Source organism: Molothrus ater, chromosome 17 (genome assembly GCF_012460135.2).
Source record: "Molothrus ater isolate BHLD 08-10-18 breed brown headed cowbird chromosome 17, BPBGC_Mater_1.1, whole genome shotgun sequence".
Taxonomy (NCBI): domain Eukaryota; kingdom Metazoa; phylum Chordata; class Aves; order Passeriformes; family Icteridae; genus Molothrus; species Molothrus ater.
This window is the reverse complement of record NC_050494.2, coordinates 15,247,984-15,262,364: the sequence shown is the minus strand read 5'-3', so window position 1 is coordinate 15,262,364 and position 14,381 is coordinate 15,247,984. Positions and strand designations below refer to the sequence as shown.

Genomic DNA, 14,381 nt, shown 5'->3' with positions numbered 1-14,381 from the left:
AGGGAGTAAATATTTCTCTTTCAATCGTTATTTTAAGGTGTTTTTTTTTTTTTTACTCCCAAGGAGCCTAATGATACAGATACGGCATTTTGTGACCTCTACGAGCACGGAGCAAGTGCCGCGGGAAGGCAGCTTCTGCACGGCGCAGGCATCTTCCCCCGGGACCGCTTCCTCCTCCCCGTTTGAGCCCGCCCTACTGCAGAGACAGCGGCGATGCAGAGGCGACACCGGAGCGCTGGCACCAGGCTGAGCCTTGCGGCTCCGGCAGCAATCCCGGCGCGGACTACAAGTACCACGAGCTCCCGTCTGAGTACTACAGATCCCACAATACCTCACGCCGCCTGGTGTCTCCGCGTCGGTCCCGATTTAAATCCAGGCAGTGAGGAAAATGGCGGTGCGGGGCTGAGTGTGGGGGAGATGGAGATGTAGCTGAGCTTTGGCTCATTTCCCAGGTGAGTGGGGTTCGGAGGGAGGGAGTGAGTAACGACTGGAGAGAGGGGAGTTCTAATTCGCGTTTCCTGGCTTCTAGTGCTGCAGTAGCACTGGGATGGCGGAGGGAGCTCTGCCCCTTGCCGGGGAAGGGAGAGGCTTGGGGGTGGCCTTGAGGGGTGGCTCTTTTCTGTATTTCGCCCCCCTCCTCAATATGAACGTGGCTCCCTGATGGGAGGACGAAGGCGAGCGTAAATGGGTTGTGTGTGAGGAGTATTCCCAGGGCTATTCCCAGAGATGAGGGGATTCCCCGGGCAATGTGTGGCTGCCTTGACCTCTTTCTAGCTATTCTAACTTTACTGGTGAGTGAGTTTTGAAGGGGCATTCCTGGGGCAGTGGCGGGGGATTGATGCGTGGACTGAAGGCTTCCCGTGTCGCTGTGTGATGCATATCTAAGTGTGGTGATTTTGGGTGGAGGTTCCTCGTGGAGTACAAAGAGACCTGAGGTCGCTGCGGACCTGGCTTTAGAATCGTCTGATCCACGGTTTCTCAGTCTGAGCAGAGGCGGGGTGTGGGTGAAATACCTCGCTTAGAATGGCCCTCTCTACCATTCATCTGGGTTTATCTGGTACCGAGGCGGTTCCAAAGACCTTGATATCCGCCTTCTCCTGGTCATCCTGTAGCCTCGGTAAGTTTTAGAGCTGACTTCTCTTGTCTCCTTCTTATCTCTGGTAGTAAGAACAGGAATGAAAAACACTGGAACTGAAAGGCTAATTTCCATGCGTCTTATCCATTTCTGACTCGTAGCTCTAATGAAACTGTTATTGAGGATTGGAGATGAGATTCCTACCCCCAAAACCCCCCCGCCCCGGCTCGGGTCGCATGCCACTGTAGGTGTTACTGTTTCTGGGATATAAATAGGGTAATTATGAGTTAGAATGTAGCGTGAGGTTGAGATAATTCCCACGATTCTCTTTCTTTGGTTCTAAAGTTGGTTCTGTTTGTGGTTTCTGCTCCTACTCCTAAGCACGGTCAAGTTTTCCTTTAACAGCGAAGCTTCTCAATTTGTCAGCTCATATTCAGACTCATTTGAATCCTCAGTATCTTCTTCCTCTTTTAGACAGAAGTTAACAGAAAATAGTATGTTGGAGTCTAACTAAAATAACAAGTCAAAACAAAAGGAAATCTGAATGTGTGAGGAATGGCAATTTCTAGTATATGGTGTCTGTAATACATTTAAAATGGATTCTTAAAATAAGCTTAACTTTTTTTTTAAGCTTCATCACTATTGTAAAAATAAATATTTTCTCATGGAATATTTCCACCTTAAAATGTTCTGCTTCACATGAAAGAAAGTTGTATGTTCTGAATATAAAATGTAGCTTCATAGAAACAAATAGTATATGAGTGAAAACCAGAGAATTAAAGCTTGGGTTTAGAAGAAACAGACAAAATTGGGTGCTTTTGGGGGAGGGTTGGGCTTTTTGTTTTGTTTCAGTTTTGTTACTTTTGTTTTTAAAACAAGATTATGCATTAAAACATGCAATAATTACATTTACTGTTAACTGCTGTTAAACTGACTGTTGTTCCTTCAACTCTGTTACTACTACCAGTTTGGTTTTTTTAACCGATACCAGTGGATTTGATGGATTCACTGCTGACATGTGAAGATAGAGGCTGTGGGATATGGGAAGTGATAGACAAAATAAACCCAGCATTCGGCCTCACTTTAAGTACCTCTCCTGATTACAGTGTGTTATTGCCAGTCTGATTTTATTTGGAATATTACTTGCATGCATTTTGGGCTCGTCTGTGGCTTTGTGTTTCTTTTAACTGTTCCCTTGAGGCCCTTGTTCATCCTGGCTTTGGATTTATTAAGTTGGAAGTTTTGCATTGCCTAGTTACCTTTTTTTTTTTTTCATGGTATCCCTGATGTATACCCTAACATACAGCTGAGACAAAAATGCAGATGAGGAAGAAGAAGCAAATCTATTTTACAATGAAACCCTATCTTTTGATCATGGTGGGGGTTTTTTTAATTAATAATGGACAAGAAATCACAATCACAAAACCTTCATTATTAATACCTGTGGTACAGTTTCCTAGAAAAGGGGGGGGTGTGTTTTTATTTTTCAAGAACTCTGAGAAAGAAAAAGTGTCTTGATTATATTTGCCTGCAAAATTAAACCGTTTGTAGCATGTGAAAAGGTATTAGACACTAGAGCCTGACACTACAGGCTGCTTCAACTCCTGCATTTAAATGAGTCTCTCTTGAAAATGTGATCTTAAAGGACTGTACTGTACAGAATCTTCTGCATTTCATGTTCAAATACTTTTTCAGTATTTAGAAATATCTTAAGTATTCTTCTGACTTGTTTTAATAATTAAAAACATGGAGGGGAGTGGGAGGGGAGGAATAGAATCCTTTATGCCAAGGATATCTGAGCTGAATGCTGGAGCAGCCTGCCTATGTAGTTTTTTCATTTGTTTTTCCCCCTTTCGCCCCTGACTAAATCTGTTGATGTTTCTAGATGTAGTGTATTAGGAAAGAGGCAATTGTAAAAGAATTTAACTGCTACTGATTTAAATCTGCTATGGAATGTGTTTCCACTCACTGTGATTTTTGTACACTGCATTTAGTTGAGTGAAGGTACATCAAAGTATTTTGTGCATCATATAAATGGGAGGTATATTTCAGATGGATCCTGTTACTTTAATAATACTTAATTGGTGACTTTTTAAATTTACAGTTATGAAAAAACTGTTTTTTGAAAAGTGAAACAAAATTACCTGGCCTTCAATCTCTTGAAGGATATATAGTCTTTTGTGTGCTGTATGTCTAATAACAGAATGCCCTGCCTCACTGAAACATCCCAAAGTCATTGAACAGGTAATGTCACTGGGATTGGGTTGGGTGACTTTTGTTTTAATTGAAGGGTTAAGTAAAAGAGAGAACTGGACAATTTACTTGCAAAAAACCCCAGTGAAATACGTGTTCTCTCCAGTATTTTGGGGAAACAATTGTTTAGAACAGTCAGTCAGGGGTTCTCTGTTCATCTTGTGTGGGTCCAAAGAACTAAATAAATCTAAAGCAAAGGTAGCATTCATCTGGTTTTGCTTTGTGCACTCAATTTGTAGTTCTAACACTTTGCCAATTGCCCTATAGAGTATATGAGCATCTTAACATTGCTGGGTTTTTTCATCACGTTCTCTGGAGGCTAGTAAGGCACAGGAAAAGGTAAACTGTGCTACTCGCTTTTTGCTGCTACATGTGTCTGAGGGGGTAGCATTCTATGTAAATAAGCCTTTTCTAAAACCTTTTAGACAGATGTCTAGAAGGAGCATTCACGTGTTTGTGTGCGCACGCACATAAACAATCAGTATATGGAAATGATACATTGGTTTTTTTGAATCTTATGGAAGAACTAGTAAAGGTTCAACAATTAATTTCTTGTATTAACAATGACAACTTTAAAACGGTTTTCTATTCTTGGCAGCTAACATCTTAAGGAAATTATTTCAAGCAAAAATTTGCAATGTCTTTGCCAGTGATCTGGATAGGCTTTTCAGACATCTTTCCCTATAATACTTTCTCTTTCCCCATAAAGAAAGACTAGAGAGGGTAGGTGGAAATAGGGAATTATGACTTGGTTTGCAGTTCTTTTTGTGCTCAGTCCATCTTTGCTGCTGCAAACTAAAGCAGATATAGCAGCATCTTTTGTTATAGTACCCTCCTGGTCTCATCTTCTGTGGTAGCCTTTTTGATGTTCAGAGTAGAGATTTCTGGCTCAATGGGCCAGAATAGATGTCAGCACATTGCTTAACATTCTTAGGTAGTAATTGAAAGAATCCCCTCATAATCAGTATTTCAAGTATTTATCTAGTCATAGATTCAAAGGTGGCACTAATGGCAACAAAAGCAAGCCTACTTTATTTGCAAACTGTTCACTTGATTAAAATAGAGCAAAGCAAACATCTCCTGTTTACCTAGGATGTACATTTGACCCCCCCCTTAAAATTAGGAAGGCAGTTTGTCTAATCAGTGCACAGAAAACTGAAAAAAAACCATCTTCCCTGGCTGAAGTAGCTTTCAAAGATTTTTGTATTACAACTGTAGGTTTTCCATTGAACCCCCTAATGTTTGTGATGTATGTTCGAGGCTGATGAATAAGTCTGGTAGAGGTGAGGTATAGAACTAATGCTAGCAAACTTGGCAGATGTGTATTGGCTGTGTGAGAGACAATAAGCAGGTAGCATGGATGATGAGTGGGATTCAGGAACAATGGAAAATTGTTGAGTGCAAATTCGACTAAGTTGAAGGACAGCCATTAGTTGATCATTTAATAGGAACAGAATAGCTTGCATTGTCATCCACTGTAATTTCTGTTCAAATGTACAGCTACAAGGTAGCTTTATCACCTGCTTTGTTTTCTCTTACTCATCTATCTCTCCGTAGCTGAACCTCAAGTGACCTCTATCAAGATTAATACACAGTATAATAATATTTTAGATTGGCCAAGCAATGCTTTTGGTAGATGAGTAAATTGTTTTTATTCCCCCTCATCTTAGGTCTGCTTTATAGCAATGAAACTTTTGCTTTTAACTAAAGAGTCTGTCTAGGTAGAAGTGGAAGGTTGTTTGAGCAGTATATTTGGGACAGCTTTTTAAAAAGCTCTTTAAAAGCAGTGGAAATTTCCAGACTTCACAAAAGAAAAGGAAAAAAAAACAACCCCAAACAAACAAACAAACAATCAAAAACAAACAAACAAACAAAAAAAAAAAAAAAAACAAAAACAACAAAAAACCACCAAAACCAAAAAGCTTTTAGGGTCTGGTTTAGCATCTGCTTTGCAAGTTGCAAGAAGAGAAATATGAAAAGGAATCACGGACATTCTGGATGTCAGCCTGAGAAATTTTCCACTGTTTCCTTTAATAACATGCAGGCATGCCTTTATTGCTGGAATTCCGGTTAGGAATCTTTTTCTGACTGGAACTTCAAGCTATTTGGTGAGCAAGTGCTTGCTAAAAATCAGTTGTCAATAAATAAATTCTCATATGCGAGACTGTGCATAAACCACTCTCGTGCTAAGTATCAACTACTGCTTATATTAATTTAGTTTCTTGTTTTACTGTGTGTTAACTGTTCCTATTTCTACATGATCACTGCTAGGTGACAATACATCTTTTCTTGTTTCCAATGGTAATTCTGGACCAACCTTTCCAGTAAGGACTGTATGCTGCTAAGCTAAAAATCTTAATTATCCTATCTTTAATATGCAAAGGAAGAAAGACATTAGGAAACACATCTCTCATAAAAGAGTTAAAGACTATTTAATGGTTATTTTTAAAATTATTGTATTTCGAGGTACAATGGTGAAAATCAAACTGAAGGGATCTACAGGTTCAACCTCATTTGTCTACCTTAAAGCTCTTTTCCGTGTAAGTTGCTCTTATTTATTAAAACCTACCTGACCTTTCTCCCAAGATGTAGAGGACTCTGTACTTGGAATGTGTCTTGTCTTTCTGTCACTACAGATATTTATTGTTGGCTTATGCTGTTTTGGGGTAGGGCCTAAAGAATCCTTCATATATTGGGTTGAGGTTTTTGTTTCCTTAAATACTGAGGTGGGAGTAATCAACATCACAACAAGCTTTTGTCTTACTAGTATTAATTGAAAATACAAAACCAGAACCCTTTAAATGCACGTTAATTTTGTCTTTTTAAGACAGCATAGTACATTTCCACAGCTCTCGAGCCAAGTCAGGGCCATTGTGCTTCCTTTTTTGTTACCTCTCTTTGTTGGGCTACTTTTATTTTTAAATAATTATATAAAAATTTCAACATCTGACTTCCTGACTGCTCGTAATCCTTTCTCACGTATTTACTGCTAATGAGAATGCTAATGACTACAGTTAAAAGTGGAGCATGTTGAACTTGACATGAACCTTAATATCTTTTCCAGCTTATGTAAGGATTGTATTGTGAATTGTGTATTTTTTAATTGGTTGCTTGCTGATTAAAAGTACAGAAATTACTGCCATTGCTTTGTATATCTTTTGGATAGCTTATATAAGTTTACTTTACAAATTTGATACAAAGTTAAAGCTTGAGATGGATTTCTAATCCATCCAAGCTTTTCTAAGTCTTAGTGAGACTTTTTCTCAAATGTAGATTTAGTAACTACAGGTAGTAATTCCAGAGTGGTCACCGAAGAAGTAGCCACGGTGACTTAAGAGAACTTTCTTTTCAGGGTGACTGACTGAATATATCCCTATCATTACGTTTAGGAGACTTGTCCTTGCTCCAGTGATACTTTGGTCTTTATTCCTAGTGCTTTACCTAGAGAAGAAGAGGGTGTGCTGTAGCCAATAGATCTTTGTTCAATTTTCGTCTACTCAGTAAAATAAAAAAAGTAAATCTGAATTAATTCTTCTGTCAAAATGACAGACCAGTGCTAAGTAGTGTACCAAAAGAGTGTTGCCAGTGAAGAAAAAGGTTAGAAGATTGAAAATACTACATTGTTATACAATCATGCTATGCCTTCCTCTCGAATGTAAGTATTTCTGGTATATGCAGTATCAATGAGTAAAATGGACTATGTTTCTCTGTATTTTTAATAAGACACAGCATTTCCAGCATTTCTCCCCCCTTTTTTTTTGTGTTGGCCTTACATTTCGAGGCAGGTCTATACAAAACCACAAGTGTCATGGGAAATCAACAGGAGGAAAGTGTTTTCTTCTTCACTCATTTCAGTCATTCTCCTTATTATTAGATGGCAGGGTTAAAAATAAAAAAGGCTACTTTCAGATAGTGTAGAGTTTAACTACAAAACTGACTGCCACAGAATATCCAGCAGCTAGAAGACTCAGTCATTCTAAACCAGGAAATTCCTGAACAGTAGATTGTTGAGTTTGAGAGCATGCTAAAACATGTTCATATGCTTTTTCTTTCTAGGCATTCCTACTGGCTTCTGCTGTAGCGAATACTGTGCTTGGTAAGTTTTCTGTCACAACTCCTTTGTTTTCTCTGCATCAATTCTCATAAACTATTGATATTTAGGGAGTTAAGAAAAGGAGAAAATAATTTCTATTCCCTTAGAAAAATAAAGGTGTTTTTTTTAATGTTCCATGTTAAGATGGTATATAGTTTGCTATCTTCCACCTCACTTGAGGAAATGCATGATATGACCTGGCCTTGGTGTGTTTCATGGTATCTAACACTGTTAGGCTTTTGGGGAATACTTGGACCATTAAAGGATGCTCCTCCTAAGATGTGGGATACACTGTATCCTTGTGCGTATATATCTGTCTTTTTTTTTTTTTTTAATTCTCTCTATCGCTAGTACTAGAGTTTTCTTCTTCCTGAAGTAACCGATAACTTTGTTCTGAGCAAAGTATTCATGTTATTTTGAAAGACTGATGATGAAACGGGATTTCTTAGCTAAATCTGTTCTGGGCTCAGTGCAGATATAATGCAAATCACTGATGGATATTGTTTGTTTGAGGTTTGGTCATAGCTTCTGGGGCAAGCAATTTAGCCTTCAATATTCTATTAGATTGATGTGTCAGCTTCTGTACCCGTTGATGGAGAGTAGCAAAACTGAAAGCTTGTCTGGACATTCTATTCGGTGGGATTTTGGTCTCAAGAAAGGAAGCGCCTCCTTTGGAATAATCTCTCAAGTTCAACCTCTATGTTCTGCAGTTTAGCAGGTGCCCTGAAATAGGTGAGCTGGCTTAGTTAGAGTAAGGTGGGGTTAAAGCAAAATGAAAGAAAATGAAAGGCGACAGTTGAAGGCAAACCTTTGGAGAATGATCTCTTCAAAGGACAGAAGAATTTGTGGGTTTTTTCAGATAGCTGTGCTCATCAAAACATTATAGCTCCTAAGCCATGTTTTGCAGACAGATGATACACTGGGGTAAATAGTATAAGGTGAAGACAAGTAAGAGTCAAGTAAGGTAGATAAATAACTTTTGGTCCTGACTGGATGCAGGCACTTGTCTGACCATATTGCCTGTCATAAATCTACTTTTGATGAAAAAAAGATCACGTAAGTTTTATTCTTAAAGAGGATTAATGATATCAGGCTTAAGTTTTGTATGCTCTTCTCTTGTGTTCCCTCCATGGTGTGCTGTGATTATCCTGTTAGTGTTTGTACACTGTTACTTAGAGGCCTCGTCTATACGAGTAAGGCTTTGTAGCTTTTTGAACTTTCAGTGGACTGTTAGGTACATTAAAAAATACTTACTGGACTTTGAAAAGAGAAGCTATTCTATGCCCAGAGACAATTACTAGTAACCTTTATCCTATAATTTTGACGCTGCCCAAGAATATAAACTTCTGACTGCAGTGAACCTAAACATAACTTCCCACGCTGTGTGGGATGTACTGTAGAGGAGGGTCATTCGCTGGACGAATGTAGTGTGGCATTTACCGATCAGAAAACACATTGCCTCCATCACGCTTCATAGCCGATCTTCTGCAACTGCATGACATAAATGCATGACCATGTGCTCCTCAGTTAGTTACTATGTTTTATTTGCTTATCAGATGCTAATATGACAACTTTTCAGTGCAGACATGGCTGAATATTAACTTTAAAGATCAAACAGTGACTCTCCAGCTCAGTTTTGTTGAATGTTAGATACTATTCAGTCGGTCGCCTTGTATGGGAACTAAAAAAAAAAATGCAAGGAAATGTAAGGAAAAAGTAATAATAAAAGAAATTTACAGGTCTGTCCTGGCATTTCCACTAGTGCACTATAGAAGAGTACATAAAGTTTGCTTCCTGATGATGTGAAACTGTACAATTGCTTAGCCATTTATCTGTAAACAAGGAAGGAACTGGATCTGAAAACATTATAAATGCTTTTGGCACTTGAAGAGGAAGGATATCATCCCATCTGGTTTTGGTAGTCGTAGACATCTTGTACTAACTTCCAGAATGGTTGCTAATCTTCATAAAATTGCTTCGAATTTCTATGCTAATGTTGATAGCGTCATTTTGGAGAGTTCTGTGGATAAACATTTCTGTTTGAGAAGTGCCATTTGTATAAAAACTTTCATGAGTAAGACTGATTTTCTGCCTGCCTGAGGAGTCCTTGGGAGCTTTATGTGAGATGTGTTGAAAAATGGCTTTTTAGTGGAAGTAAAGATACTGCTTCTTTAATAGAATATTAGAAAAACTAGAAGCATAAGGTTTTTATGCAATGGAAATTCCTTGTAAAGAATAGAAAAGTTTGGACCAAAAAAGAAAAATCCAGAGGGCACTGAGAGGCTTACTTAAAAGCATGACATTTTTTTCTCATAAATGGGCAGAAAAAATGGTAGGAATGAATGTTGTGGTCAGGATTAACATACCCTGTGTCCAGTAAAGATGGGACTATTGATGTGTGTATGCAAAATCTAAAGCATGCATGATATTAACAAAACATACCTTTTAAATCAGAACCAAAAAGAATGTGGTAATATATCTTAAAATTAAATAAAGTAGGACCAATTGTAATGTTACTTTTCTATCCTAGCTGCCCATTGTTATTATGGTTTATCTCAGTGTCTTATATACTACATCCCAGTTTATCTCTGGGCCGTAGTATGTAATTCCCCGATGACGGTGTTTTACTGAAACTCGTCGCACAATTATGCTAGCATCAATCCAAATACCATGAGCAAAGTCAGTGTTGGTCTGTCAAGGTTTTGTTCAGTCAAGCATAAAAAAATCTCTCAGGATAGGGATTCCGTAGGCTATCTGAAAGTGGTTCCGGTGTTCAATCACTGTTTGTAAACGGAAACTTAACTTGTTGCAGGTAGTAAAGCTTGCCTATTGCCCTTTTCTTGTACGCCATGGAGGAGACTCTGTGACTCTCCAATTTCTAATACCTCTCTGGGTGGTACTACTCTGCTTTATGTAGTATTAAGCAAAGATACCCACCTTTGGGCTTTTTCCTTTTTATTACTCCACCTTGCTTAATTTTTAAATAATTGAGCCCGTAAATCTAAGATTCTATTTGACCAGAGGCATGCACAATATCACTACAGCTTTGTTTTGAGCAGTAAATTGTAGCAGATGCTCTGTGATAACCTGACTGTATTGTGGAAAGATTAATTAACCTGATTTGGGGGGGATTCTCTTCTGTCGTTATTTTGCTATTTCACCGAAGGTATTGTATCTACTGAGCTCTGTTCACTGTGAAGGAAATATGGTACGGAATATGATAAAGAAATAGAGGAAAGGGGATCCTAATTATTGGAATGCTCAGATCTGTTGGTATAACATGGGTAGACAACTGATTTTGCTTCAAATATTGAATGGTAGGCATTTTTGTTGAACTAAATACCTCTTGCAGCCAAATGAAGTGTACCTGCATATACTCAGACTTAATCAGATTGTAATTACAGCATTGAGCTTGAAACATTTCCATATTTCAAGGACAAACTGGGGTTTAGAACTGGCACCTTTGTATTAATTAGCTGTACTTATTCTTTCAATTAAATTAATCATATATAAGCACTGATACTATGCAGGGAAAATGTGAAATTTTGATTTCCTTTCTTCAGTAGCTTATTTTGGTTTTAGGAGTTTCTGATCTTGTACTCTCAAATCTGAGTCTAGTTTTGCCGAAGACTCGTTAACTTCATTAACAGGCCTTTCATTATTATTAGATCAGCAAATACCAAGATCTAATTTTAAAAACAAAGAGGATGTGTGTTTTTCAATAAATTTTTAAAAGAATCTATTTTAGTAGCATGACAGAAGAAAATACTAAGTAGGAGCCTCAAAAGCATTCTTAAGACACCAGGCATTTAACTGCCCTTAAAGCCAGTTTGTGTGGGTCTGAGTAGACTCACACAGTATGAGACCCTGTAATGGATAGATGCCTTCCCCCCTACCTTCTGCCCACAGCACTCAAACACTTTTTCAGAATATGAATCTACATTTTTTGAAATGTCATGTTTCTGGTGTAAAATAATATATTTGCTGACATTATTTCTGTAACTTACTTCTCGTGCAAACACATGAATAAATGTTCATAAGTACTGCATCTGCTGACTAGCAAAATGTGCCAACGGCAAGGCGATGTGATTTATGGAGTACATTTCTTTCATGCTCATGGGCCCACCCTTATTGATGGGTGTAAATATATTCGTTGTGATCTGTCATAATCAAGACAGTATGTATCACTGTTGTTTACTCTCCATTGGGAAAAGCCTGTGTGTTCTGATTTGAATGTCACTGGAGCTCTCTAAGTACCCATTCTGGGCAAAGGCCAAGTTAACATACAGGTCCTCGACAGACTTCCGATCTGGATTTATGAGATGATTATCTATTACTGTGTGGTAAATTGGAAGTGATTGCTGTGTTACTGCTCATGAGACTTTGTGTGGGACTGGCCCCCGTCAGGTCACAGGAAAGACTACTAATAGCCTTATTTGTCTGTTGCATCATCTGTGCAATGCACTGTTTCAGGAATCTGCTTAAATTAAGAATGTGCAACAAGGATTAAAAAAATCTTGAGAGGTGGAGCTGACAATACTATTTGAAGTTTTTTGAATGACCTCACATCCTTAGTATTTTCAGTGTAAGTTTCTGTATGTCTTTAAAAAGCCTGTGGAAAAATAGTATAATGTGCCATATTGAAATTTCTACTCTGTTTGCCAGCAAGGTAGTCATCAAGCAGGGCGCTGCCTTGGTTGCTAAACTGAGTGTGCCTTCTACACGGGTTACTTGCTGGAGGGGCAGCAAAGTGGGTTTCCAGCACTGTTGGATGAGACCTCCAGCTACTGTTTCAAATGAAATCTTGAATTAGGAGGGAGGTAAAGGTGGCCTTTGCTAAGCCCTTGATCCTGCTGCTGCCTCATGCTTTGTGGATGCTGTCTATGGGTGAGGCAGTATAACCTAGAAAAATGTCCCTGTTCACTAGCTACTGTGCTGCCAGGCACTTTAACTGCTTTATAGCTGGCACGTTTGCAGAGAAGTTGCTCTTGGTCTTGGTAATATAGTGATAAAGCATGTTCTGTTGGGTCAGCACGGAGAAGCTGTGCAGCAACAAAGCTAACTTGGTTAGATAAAATACATGAGGATCTTGGCCACTGGTTTAAAACAAAACTAAGCATGTTAGAGTACTTTAAATAAGGCACTTGCCAGCTATACAGATATCTTCATTGGAGCAGCAAGATTACGTTCCGTTTGTTTAGACATTCGACCCGTTTCTCTTCCAAAGCTTTAATTTCTTGGACTGAATAAAAGGTTACACTTTGTTCAACAGAAGTCTGCTCATTTTTCAAACTTCCGAACCAAAAAGTAGTTCTGAGGTGTCTGTCAGAGACAGGCATTAAAGAATTAGGACAGGCTGCCGTGATGGAAAATGTTAGGCATCCTTAACCACAGATGTAGTTGTGCCTGCACAGGCACTGATATGCTGTAGTTTATTTTTCTATTTTAGGCAAAGATGCCCACCCAAAATTAGCAAGGTTCCTTTCTTTTTACTGCACCAATATGTCAAATCTAAGTTTCATTCAGTAGATCATCCTAATTTCGGTCTCAATCAACAGATGAAACATCTGTTGCAATGCTGGCTGTATCGAGGCTGTTTTATTAAAGATGAAGTATATTAAGTTGAGGGTGAGTGTGTGTATGTGTCCGTGTGTCCCCAGATGTCCTTGTGGAAATGTCTGTTGATGTATGGTTTTAAATGTTTTTCAGCAATAGATTCCTTCCACCAATGTGGTGCTACAGATTGTAGAAAAAGCAAAAATAATACTTTTTCTGTTTGATAGAGTCTTATTTTCATGACCTGTTAGTTTTAACAGGGAAGGGCAAACTACATCTGATTGGCCTCATGCATAATGCAAATGTGGCACATTTTAAAAACAACCTATTTTAAAATATCTTTACAGGGCTTAAAACATTTTTACACTTTACAGGTGAACACGGTTTACTTTAAATTGTTTCTGTAAGTTAGGTACAGTCTTCAGAAACTGGAAAAATGTAGACTTCTGTAAAGAGCTTGCATGCTTTCCCAAAATGTGTTTTTCCTAAAAGACTTCAGAATAGGACAATGTAGATTGGGTGGAGCGGTGCAGTCTCAGTAAGACTGAGACATGCCGTTAATTCAAGGACAGTCTCTTACTAGCTTCATGAACTGCATGATAAAACAAAGAAAGAAAAGAAAAAAATAAAACTAAAAGATACATTTTTAAGAAAATTGTATAGAGCTTAGTAAAGGGTTCTCAGAATTAGTAATTTTGTGCAGGTTCAGTGGTGCATCACTGTGAATCTTGTTTGCTTGGAACAGTAATTAAACAGACTCAGACTTCAGTTATTGGGTTACTTATGTAGTGATGTAGTAAAAAATTGCAAATTTTACTTGACTTTAGTAATTGGTATATTTTTGGAGACAGTGCTAGCAGTTGCCAATATTGTCTCCCCATCCCCCAGCTTTTGAGTCTAGTTTGCTTGCAGCTGCAGTAGTAGGCATCCTTCTTTCAGGAAGTGACCTTGACTTGTATTAATCAAATTCAGAAAACACAGAAAAACTTCTTGGTAACATGCTGACTTGATATAAAATTTTATAGTATCCATTTTCTTCTAAAATGAGGCCATCGTACAAAAAGGGCATTCATTTATGATACCTTACTGTAAAAGAATTTCTCTAAAATTCTGTGGTATTCGGAGAAGGCAAAACAACAAAACCAAACTGCACTTTTTACGGAGAACAATGTATTGAGAGCTTTTAATAAAAGTAACTAAGTCTTAAATTAGTATTGGCAAAACTGTGTCCTAATCTAGCTATGATGTGAAAATACAGCATTATTTGATAGCATTTTCTGTGGTGTCTTTCCATTTTTGAACTACAGTAGGAAAGCTTGGTAGTAGGGCATGAACTCAGTCACCTAAGATCTTATGATGGCTTCAACTTTCTGACTTTGTGTTTTAATCTCTTCCTGCATCTTT

General features: G+C 38.2%; 1 protein-coding gene across 9 annotated transcripts in view; it reads left to right on the top strand.

Moving 5' to 3' along the window:
* The first annotated feature begins 261 nt into the window (after positions 1 to 261).
* Positions 262 to 14,381, top strand: part of NCOA3 (nuclear receptor coactivator 3) — a 58,154-nt gene continuing 44,034 nt past the window's right edge. For 5 of the 9 annotated variants that reach the window (XM_036395787.2, XM_036395785.2, XM_036395784.2 and 2 more), the window contains exons 1-2: positions 264 to 452; positions 7,385 to 7,424. The gene's annotated coding sequence lies outside the window, so the exon portion shown is untranslated. Of the gene's footprint in view, positions 453 to 627; positions 792 to 1,096; positions 1,118 to 7,384; positions 7,425 to 14,381 lie in introns of those variants that run through there. The other 4 variants (XM_054516697.1, XM_036395786.2, XM_036395781.2 and 1 more) reach the window with 4 other exon arrangements.